This window comes from Oreochromis niloticus, linkage group LG15 (genome assembly GCF_001858045.2).
Source record: "Oreochromis niloticus isolate F11D_XX linkage group LG15, O_niloticus_UMD_NMBU, whole genome shotgun sequence".
Lineage (NCBI taxonomy): Eukaryota > Metazoa > Chordata > Actinopteri > Cichliformes > Cichlidae > Oreochromis > Oreochromis niloticus.
In genome coordinates, this window is record NC_031980.2 from 5,420,964 (window position 1) to 5,432,555 (window position 11,592).

The 11,592-nt window shown below is 37.9% G+C and overlaps 1 long non-coding RNA gene across 1 annotated transcript; it reads right to left on the bottom strand.

The window, feature by feature from the left end:
• Positions 1-10,220: 10,220 nt before the first annotated feature.
• LOC106097906 (uncharacterized) lies at positions 10,221-11,158 on the bottom strand. Its single transcript, XR_001223957.2, has 3 exons — positions 10,941-11,158; positions 10,432-10,573; positions 10,221-10,321 (listed from the first exon to the last, which is right to left on the bottom strand). It is a non-coding gene; the product is annotated as an uncharacterized LOC106097906 (long non-coding RNA).
• Between the last annotated feature and the right edge of the window lie 434 nt (positions 11,159-11,592).

An 11,592-nucleotide genomic window follows, 5' to 3' on the forward strand; every position in this document is an offset into this window, starting at 1 on the left:
TCTTTTAAACAAGCTGTTGTCCAGCCGCTCCTAAAGGAAACCCCTGGTTTGGATCCGTCAGTTCTTAGCAATTTTAGACCAATCTCCAAAGGGTTCAATGATGTGCTTTTAGCTACTGACTCTGGAAAAAGTACAGTTTTAATTGTTTTAGACCTGAGTGCAGCATTTGACACTGTTGACCACACAATCCTATTAAACCATTTGAGGACATGTGTTGGTATTCAAGGTTCTGCTGTAAAATGGTTTGCCTCTTAGAGAGCAGAACATACTCCGTGATGCTGGGTAACAAATACTCTTCCACTCCTACACTTGCTTGTGGAATACCTTAGGGCTCTGTTTGGGCCCTGTCTTATTCTCCCTATACATGCTCTAACTGGGCTCTATTTTTCAGAAATACCAAATTTCCTATCATTCTTATGCAGATGATACCCAGTTCTATCTCTCTCTAAAACCAGGTGCTGATAGTACATTGCAGAAAGTTTCAGATTGTCTTGCTGGATGTCTTTGAACTTTCTCAAACTAAACGATGGCAAAACTGATATTATAACTTTTTGGCAACCAAGACTTTGTTAGTCTCATAAGAAAGTACTTGAGCCCACTATCAGCTAATGTACACTCCCATGTTAAAAATTTTGGTTTCATTTTCGATTCTACCCTTAAGCTGGACAAACAAATCTCAGTTGTTCGAGGCAGTTTTTCCCAGCTCAGGAGCATTTCTAAACTCAAAACTATCTTGTCCTCTAAAGATCTGGAAACTGTTACCCATGCCTTAATTTTGCTGTAACTCTCTCTATTTAGGCATATGTCACTCAAGCCTGTCCCACCTGCAACTTATTCAAAATGCAGCCTCAAGGCTCCTGACGGGTACCAGAAAGAGAGACAGTATTACTCTGATACTTGCATCTTTACACTGGCTGCCAGGTAAATACAGAATTCATTTCAAGGTTTTATCATTTGTTTTTAAAGTCTCCCATGGCTTAGCTCCAGGTTACATTTCAGATCTCCTTAGCCTGCACCAACCCACTCGAACTCTGGGTTCCTCCAGTCAGATGCTTTTACTGGTTCCACGTTCCCAGTTAAACTCCTGAGGTGACAGGCGCCGCTCCTAAACTCTGGAACAGTCTTCCCTCTTTTATAAAATCCTCTTCCTCTCGGGAAATCTTCAAATCAAATCTGAAGACGTACCTGTTTTCAAAGGCTTTCGAATCTCTTTGACACCGCTTTTATTCTGTTTTAGCTATTCTGGTCTTTTATCTCATTGGGTGATGTATGCATGTGTATATGTATACATGTATTTATGTCTACATGCGTACCTGTGTGTGTGTGTATACATATATGCATGTATATGTATGTGCATATGTACGATATACTTGTATAGACAAGTGTATATAAGAGTCTGCTTGTGTGTGTGTGTTTTGTCATTTTTTTTTTTACCTCATTTATTTTAATTCTCTCATTTATTTGATTAAATTATCCCTCTGTTCAGCACTTTGGCTGACACTTTTCTTTTAAATGTGCTATACAAATAAAGCTGACTAGACTAAATTGAATTTGATAAAATCATCAAGGCAGGGTAGATATGACTAATTACAGATGTGTGTCCCATTAATAAATTAGTGTAACTCTTCTGTGTATTATTATAGCACTTACTACAATTTAACCTTTTAACCATTCTTTAATCTTTAAGCCCAGAGGTGTGAAACAGTCTAAAAACAAGTAAGGAACAAAACATAATTCAATCCGTTAAGTCTGCTTAGTTTAAATCTTAGTTCAAAATAAGGTCAAGAAGCTTGCCAAAGATTTAGTGCTCTCTGTTTGCAGATTATGTTGCTATACAATGGCCTATAGAATACAGAAACGGCTTTAGAATTGCTTGCAATCGGCAGGAACAAAAACTAGAACGTCACTGACGTAGTAGCTCCTGATCCATCACATTTCACAGATTATTGGCTGTAAAATGACAAATGTGACCCTGACCTTCAACTTCAGCGTGTTTGAAAACTCATTAAGCAATTGCTGTGTGCAAGGTTGATAAATTTTTACCAATACTGTAGGTGGAGCAGCAGTTATTGTGATTATCATATCTCAGGCAAAACCAATGGTATTAGAAACCTTCTAAGACCTACAGACCCTGTTACAGTATCCAAACCCAAACATAATCTGTTCATGTGTGAGATGTACTGCAAATTACAGTGATAACATCACGTGAATAAACAGTGTCCACCTTTCAAGTCATGCAGAGATCTTGGCCATTGTTTTCATTTTATTCATGTTTAAGCGCTCATCTATAAGGGTATAAGGAATTCAGTTTTGTAAGACTAAGAGTACTTTAAAAACAGCCAGTGTTTTCAGAGTGGTTTATAATGCTAGAAAAAAATGAACATACACTATATGGACAGATGCATTGGGCTCTTGAGTGAATTCAAGTGTTCTCAGTTCCATTGCCACAAGTGTATGAAATCAAGCACCTAGCTATGCAGTTTACGTTTAGGCCTTTGAATTCTCATGTGGTGCTGCAATAGGATGCCATTGTTGCAAAAATTCAACTTCAGTTAGCAGCAATTCAGTCTGACATATGGTGAACATTGTGTGTTATTATTGAAAAGCTCAAGAGTGTAGGAACCACAGCAACTCAGCCACTAATTGGCAGATCCCATAAAGTTACAGAGTGGGGTCAATGAGTGCTGATGCTCATACTGTGTAAAAGTCAAGTCTATCTGCTGACTCAATAACTGCAGAATTCCAGATCTCCTCGGGCATTAACAACAGCACTAGGAGCTTCATGGCATGGGTTTCCATGGTGGGACATACTTTGCACAAGTGTAATGTTTAGGTGCCCAAATACTGATGTGCATTTGCATATATTCTTTTGAATGAATACGATGAGTAGAAGTGTAAAGAGCAGAACATAAACCCCAATGTTACCTTCACTCATCTTTCGCGAGGTCCATGAACATCATTTGGGACAGGTCAAAGTACCTGGCTCTCTGTCAGGCAGCTTCCCATGTCCAATAGTGGAATGTGTATACTCATTCAACATTAAACCCCATCTTACTCAGTATGGTACTCCATGACCCCTCAGTTGAGACCTGTACCTGTACCTTCAGCTGTGGGGCTAGACCAGCTGGTCTTGGAGCTCATGTCTGCTGATGACTGCACCCTTAACCTGGGCGATTGTGGCTCAAGAGTTGGGAGTTCGCCTTGTAATTGGAAGGTTGCCGATTCGAGCCCCGGCTTGGACAGTCTCGGTTGTTGTGTCCTTGGGCAAGACATTTCACCCATTGCCTACTGGTGGTGGTCACAGGGCCCGGCACCAGTGTCCGGCAGCCTCGCCTCTGTCAGTGCGCCCCAGGGTGGCTGTGGCTACAATGTAGCTTGCAATCACCTGTGTGTGGATGACTGGATGTGTAAAGCGCTTTGGGGTCCTTAGGGACTAGTAAAGCGCTATACAAATACCATTTAACCCTAATACAGACGAGGAACTACAATACATATCAGCTGCTTTGCCAAGACAGCAAAAGCCTTTTGGATCACCAAGAAGAAGAAAGAAGTCTTATACCAGTGCCATACTGTAAAACACAACGCTGTTGATGGTGCCAAGCTGTTTGAGAGGATTGGCCAATGTAATGTCTAATCACAGTCACCAATAAATTTGAATCCAACAACTTCTTTGGATGCCTTGCTAGAAGAGTGTGACAAGACTCACTGCACATATCCACAAGCATAAAAGTGTACTGAGCAATTGTTGTCATCATGTTTCAATATGAAACAGAAACGAATATATGCAATTTCACCAACAATGTGAACATGTCTACACACTATAAGAGCAATAACTGCAGAAGTACGTCTTCAGTGAGGCATAAAGAAAGTAAAATCTTCCCAACTGAAGTGAAGTGAAACTGTAGTTCCAAAGGGTGAGGCATATCATAAGATGGAGAGCTGGAGATTGCTAATGACTCTCTTGTTTGAAAAAGGTGACTAGTAAAAAAAGGAAAAAGGGACAGAAAAGGCTGGCAGCCCCAAGTTTAAAGCTTACAGACAAGCAGCTGTTGAAGAAAAGAGGAAAAGTAGTAGTGAGAGTTCTGCCTTTCAATCTTCAGCAGCCCACAATTTCCTTTGTCACATGTGCACAAAGGTCTTTGTCCAGTGGACTGATTGTCCACAGAAGATAGACCCCTTATCTTGAGGAACAAACATACACTAAAGAGTTGAAATATATTAAATTAATTCTGGATGTTCAGTAATATTAAAATATTATTACAGATTAAAACTCAATAAATGCAGAGCATCAGGTTTCACTCTATATCATAATCGTTTTTCTTTTTTTCCCTTTTGTAGAGCGGGAATTTACCCATTGTTAGACTCTATGACTCACCAGTTTATTATGCTATTTGAATATGAATACTTGGCAAAATGGAATAATGGTAACGTGTTCTAACAAAGCTTTTAGTGAAAACATATTCCCATAGGAAAATCCCAAAGGACTGGATATGTTACATCCAAACTGAACAAGTATAAACATTTAATTTTTCAATATGGCTTTCCCCTCTTAACTGTTGCCAGGTCACTGGAGAGCCATATACTGTCAAACACAGTGTAGTCAGATGTCTTAAGAAAAGTACAGTTTCAACAGCATGTCTGTGTTTTCCCACATTCAATACAGTATTTTTGTTTTTGTAAACAAAAATAAAAAAAAATATGATTCAAACCATTTGTGCAGATTAAAAACTTTTTAATATGACATCACCATATCAAAAACAAATTTAAAAAAGTAATAATTAATTCACTGCAAGTTTTACATTTAGCTTCCATAACCCTTTGTTTCAGCCGCTGCAAAAAAATATCAGACAGAGCCAAGTCGAAATATCAAAATATTATCTTAAAATTTTAAATTTAAACCTTCTGACTGAAACTTCTGAGTAAATGTAAATTTTGACATATATAACCTAAATTTGGAAGATAGTAGTCAGAAATTTTGACTTATGAACAGCAATTTTTTCCTTTTCGTTCCGTTTTGTCTTGGTGGAAACAAGATTCCATAATGGTTGGGCCGAATTGAAACCTCTGGTGGAGCAGTTTAGCCCAGAGGCTCTATGTCTGACATTGCTGGTCTAGGGTTAGGGGTAAGGCTAATGTGAGAGCTGACTTTTATTTTAGCCACATGGCCAAATTTTCTCAAATTTTCTACCATGTAAAGTCTCACAGGTATTTTGACATCTATGATCATTTATTTTTCTCAAATAGGTGATAATTCTATTTAAAAAACAAACAAAAAACAAACCCAACCTCTGAACTTAGAGATTATATTTAAAGCTACAAAAGAAATCTTATTTTATTTAAGAATGTTTATGAAGTTTATAAACTGATGGGAATATACAGTTTTGGACTTTAATCAATTTTAAAACTTACCCCCCCCAACAACAACAACAAAAATTACTTTCACGTAACACTCCACCACTATTCTCCTGTTTATTCTCTTTTTTTTCCCTCTCTCCATGGGTCTCAGTAATTTAGCTGAACCCCAGTTCTTTATGGGCAGTTTATGGGTTCTGCGTGATTCTTTCCTAATGAGGTTTGGTTTGGTGGTCTCCTAATGAAAAAAAAAATTGAAGTCCCATTGTTGACAGATTGCTAGTCACAAAATAAGGCCCTGTATGGTCAAATACAGCCGCAAGACAAACAAGCAAATTGAGCAACGCAGCAAAGGCTGAACCAGGTCAGAGAGATAAAGGTTCATTAAGCGAACCTAATGCAAGTGGGAATGACCCCCAAACAAATTATTTCAGTCAAAGTCAATCAGCGGGGCTGTTTGTGTTTGTGACTGCCAAAACAGAATCTTGGTGACAATTAGGAGTAATAAGGCCCCCACATTTGTTCTCATGTTTCTAAACGGTAAAAGAGAAAAATACTACTTGGTTAATTTGTCATATTGTAATTGTGCCTGGTTTCCTAGAAGTGAGATCTAAAAGCGCTGAATGGAGCACAGATGGTCTTTTTTAAACATCTACTGCTGTTTGCCAACTTGCAAAAAGCACCAGTATCAGCTGTAATCAGCTTGCAGTTATGCTTGTGCCCATCGTTTAAGTGGAATGTATGGCTATGCAATCTCATTATTGTCCAAATCATTAAAGCATAGCTGTCGTCACGTGTCTCAGAGGAAAACAGAAACAATGCGTTGCACAGTATTAGTGGTGGTCATTATCATTAGCATGCCCTTGTGATAATAATTAAAATGTCCCACAATTATGAGCAACTTTGCTCTTTTAGCTGGCTCACATTTTTTGACCTGCCTCTCATTTCATTCAGCTCTGTTCTCCTCTGTCACCTAAGCAACAAACATAGCTGAAATCCTGCTTTTGTCCTGCTGTCTGGCAGAGGTCGTCCGCATCCACACGGCATCTGAAGCGTACAAGAGGCTGACAAAAACAAAGGGATTTGCCACAAAGAGTGCAAAGATAATCTAGAAACAGGGAGAAAGTCTACTATACTGGGGCAACTTATTGACTGATTGGACACTAAGAAGAAAGACAGCCAATAAATACTAAATTCACTGCAAACAAACAGACCTGCCAGTCTTCACACTGACCAACTGTGGACTAATGTTTTGAATCCATGGCATTTCAGTAGTTGCCAAATGATGCGAGAAAAGACCTCAACTGAATGAGAGGGAGTAGTTAGAGTACAACATGAGAAGACAGAACACAACACTATAGATGTTTGAGTGGAGACTGTGGAGGTTATGTGAGTATGTGTCTTTTTTATCTGTGTACACACAACAACCTGAATAGTTCTGAATAAATTCCAATGACACGTTATAGGCATGTAAAGTGGGCTCATGTTAATAATCAATTAAAATGTGATTTACATTGACTAAGGTCTTCAGGGTGATCGATGATGATGTATTGGTTGACAGTTAATACAAAGCCTTATAGCTTTGATTGATCTGAAGGCCAAAGTGATAATAATGCTAAATAGAACTATTGTTTGTATTGACAACATAAAGAGGATGAAACATTGGGATTGTAAACATCAGGTTGTTTTATTCTGACTTTGCTATGTACACTACAGTAACAGATTATAACTGTTAAAATACAAAACAATTTGAAGACATGTACAACATTCCTGAATAAGTATTTTTGAAACAATTTAATTAATGCTACACTTATGCTATATCTGCACAAATAAACATTAATTGAAAAAAATATAACTTATAAGAAAAACCTGCACCTTGCAATTGTTTTTACTGCACAAAAAATGTCTTAATGAATAAAATGAATATATAAAAAATACAATTTTGTCCCCTTAAAACTAAATACTTCTTAGAGAGTGAGCTGCATTGGTGCAGGGTGGGCTCTTGAAGTTCTTCTTGTTATATATTACATTATTTAATTATTGTTCTTTTTTATGATAAAAAGAGCAAACCTCAGTCTGCGCATCACTGCTGAAATTTAGATGTCAGTTTTTATCTGAATGACAGAAGAATATTTCTACACTATCTGGAGAGATGTTCTAGTAGAGACATGGTGCAGCAAAACATGGAGGGGTGAAAAAAAACCAAGAGCAAATACATCTACTGCAAATGAAAAAACAAACAAACAAACAAAAACTGTCATTTTAGAGAATTTCCTTTACGACATTCAAGCATAATATATGTGAAATATATCTAAAGCTTCAGTTTGTGTAGATTAACATTTTTGGTCTTAGCTCTCTGCATGACCTCTAGTTTTTTTTCCCCCTTTCTTTTAATATTGTAGCTGCTTTAAATCTTTTCTCCAGACTACAGATAAATGAAAAATACTCATTGGAATGCACAATTATGTAATTATGAGATTGTATTTCAATAACAGGTACAACAAAGACAGAGCTGTCTGTGAGGATGTTGTTAAATGCATGACTTTATCATATTAACCTCATTATGTGGTAATGAAACTTTGATATGCCGGTTAGTTCCTTTGTCACTTAATAACTGTGCTGAAAAGGTGAAGACATGAAACGGCATGTCATAGCATTGCTGTGGGCTCTAGAAATGGTTAGAGGCAGCGCACTTTAATGTAAATTAACAAGTCTACCTCCTTCTTGTGAAAAATAAAACACAAGAAGAAAAAAAATCCCCTACAACATTTGGAGACTTGAGCAACCAACTAAGGTAAAAAAATAAAAACAAAAATCGAACAACTTGGAGGTGCAAATGACTCCTACTGTATGCTCAACTTGATGTTTCCAAGAAATATGCATCCTGTGCTGACACTCCTCCAGTCAGGCACACCATAGTTTTCACTCTGATTCACAGAACAGCACTCAGACAGTGTTTTGCAGACTGAATTAGAGCAGCAGCAAAGCATTCACAACATCTTGTTTCCCAGAATTATAAATAAAAGAAATTCAAAGAAATGCCAGCTGGTGTACAGTTGTGCATTTGTAGATGATTCATTGTTTAGTTGTGAGACAATGAAACAACTAATTAAAATTCATCAAAAAGTCCACAGACTGATAAATAATCCCACTGTCTGCGTGAGCTACGTAGGACAATTATAATTATCATAGTTTCCCTCAGGTTTTTTGGGTCAGATGACACTTTAAGCCTGTTTAAATGCACTTTAAACCCCAAAAGACTGTACAAAAACTAGTCTGGCTCCTCTGACAGATGTCTACTTCTGTTCTTGTTTTTCGTTTCTTGATGTGACGACAGTCTCTAAATTATCTGCCGAGTTTAGCTGTACTCCATTTGATTCTGTTTTCTTTCCCCGTGAGTAGGTCAACTGGACCAAGGCAAAGGCACAAGAGAGCAAAGGTCTGATTTGTAATCAGGTCACCATTATCTGACAGTGAAAGCCATCTCTGGAGGAATGTCGCACCTCTTTATGTCCAATTTTGTGCGTCATGAGCCTCTGGATCTCGTGACGCATGATGCATTTAACTCAATACAATGAAATTAACTTTTTGCTTTCTTTCTCTTTCAGTGGAAGCTAAATTTGTCTTTAGCTGTTGGTAATAATTTGAGACAGAGTTACAGAGTTTCAGAGATGAAGATAATATAAATGATTTGTGTCATTTTAATTTGTCGTGACGTGTATCCAAAATACAGCAGCCACACAAAAAGGCCTCTCGTCCTAATGGGTATATTAACATCAACAGTCTTACTCCTGGTCTAAAAAGAACACTGTTGACCTTTGTGATGGGCTCGATAATAAATAAGGCACGGGAATGTGCGACCACACAATAACCTCACAAGAAGCTAAAGTGATGCTGCCAGTGCCAACAATGTCTAATTGAGCATCACAACAAAATGGAAGCATATGCAGAAGATCTGATATATTGTGTAATTAATTGGGTCCAGACTTTTATTGTGATGTTGAGTGGAGGTCTGCTTCAAACAGAAGTTTGTAGCTGCACTGATGGAAACAAAAGGTCGTGGCCTCATGCAGTCTTCCAACAGGATACAAGGCTTCTTTGTCAAGAAGCCCAATTTCCTCCTGAGCTGTGTTGGAATTACATGGTTCATGTGAGGTTAGCAAACCTTCCCATCCCCAAACACCTCCAGGGCTCCCACCAGAGCTTGTCCTTTTTCACTGTGACTGTAACACTATTCAAGTAGTTTCTTTTTTTTCATATTACTCCTTGGTAAACTGTAACAGGAACACAGTTAACCAACTGTAATCTACTGAAGAACTTCATTTCATAGCATTATAACTGTATATTATAAACTCAAATTGCCATTTACGTCTCTATATAAGTGATGATCTTATATAACGTGGTGATTTGAGATTCTGTTTAAACACTCTTCCTAGCAAACAATGGATAAACAGCGGGGTGCTATTTAAATAAATAGGTGTTGAAGTCTCTAGATCACATAGTTTTAGATCCTGCCAGTGTCAGATGTGCAGTGCTGTGAAAAATATTTTCTGAATTCTTGAGGTTTTTTTGCACATTTGTCACACATGTTTCAGATGATCAAGCTAATTTTTTACTTTTTATTTGTTTATTTTATAAACCTGTCATGTCTGGCAGCATTTGCAAACAGAATCATCATCTGAAAGCACTGTTGTGCCAAACATATTTGTTTTGCTCTATAAATCCTCCTGTCATTAGTGTTTTTGTTTTTTCCTTTGTTTTCCTTTTATTTATTTATTTATTTATTTTCATTATTAGTCCAGAGCTGACAGGTGTGGAGAATTAGAGAAATTTTATTATTAGACAAAGATAACCTGAATAAACACAAATTCTACTTTTTAAATGATGATTTCATTTATTAATGAAAAGGTTGTCCAAACCTACCTGGGCCTATGTGAAAAAGTAACTTGTGTTTCACTTGGATTTTTGTCTGTGAAAAGAAAGTAAATTATGGGGGGAAAGCTCCAAGCTTACAAACGTATACAAAAAGAAAAAGATTATTCACACTAAAGTAAACAAGCTATAATTATTTTCATTTACCTCTTTTCACACTCTGTTTATACGCTGCTCTGCATTTGATCATTAGTTGTCAGTAATCTCTGGCACCCTCCACAGTGTTTCTTTTGTCAGTTGTGGCAGATGGCTGCCCTTCCTTGAGCCTGGTTCTGGTGGAGGGTCCTTCCTGTTAAAAGGGAGTTTTTCCCTCTGACTGTCACCAAGTGCATCAGATTGTCGAGGTTTTCTCTGCATTATTGTAGGCACCTGTTGTAATTTCGGCGCTATATAAAACTGAATTGAACTGAAGTTCAAGAACCTTTTTTTTCCAATAATAATATAAAAAAATCATTTAAAAACTGCATTTTATATTTACCTAGGTTTTCTTTGACTAATAATAAAATGTATTTGATGATCTGAAGCATGTCTCACAGTTGTTGAGCCATGTCCATAAAGATTAGCTTTGCATCAGTCTAGGGGCAATCACAGAGAGATGCTGCACATAACAGGTACAAGATACTGGCCGCAAGGGATGGAAAGAAGTGTGGTCTTACCTGGACTGCTCCAGGGTCCCTAGGCAAACAACCCACACTGTGAAGTCATGAACCTGGCTTCCACTCGCCCAGTCTTTACTCCAGAGATTTGGGCCAGCTCACTCGGTCCAATCAGTCTTGAGTCGCAGTTTTTGTCCCTGTGAACAGCTCAATATTTAATCTACAAGACATAAAGGTAATAATCATTTCTAAATAAGAAGACGAGGGAGGCAGAAACAGGGAGATACTTGAGTGGCGTCTTCTTTCAAACATCCCGCCTCTCACACACTTGCCCTGTCATTTCATTGAGGGCAATTTAATACACCTGGAACCAGGGCTCTAGACTAACTTTTTGCCATGGGCGCACCGGTTAAAGTTAGGCGCACAGGCACAAAAGTTAGGCACACTCAAATTTTTCAACCGCATCGCTTAACACCGCAGTTTTACATGTGCACTTTTTTGGGGGGGAAATTGCTGTCCATACAGACAATATTCATTTCTAAATTATTAACTAACAATCTTGTGCTTAAAGTGCTTTGTCAATATTGTAGAAAATGTTAAACTTAATCATCATCTTGGCTCCTCTGACGACCTGTTTGCTGCTGCCTGCTGCTGAAAGGCAGTGGGGAGAGGGGACACTTGGGCAGTGCATTTATTGCAGCATATAATGTGT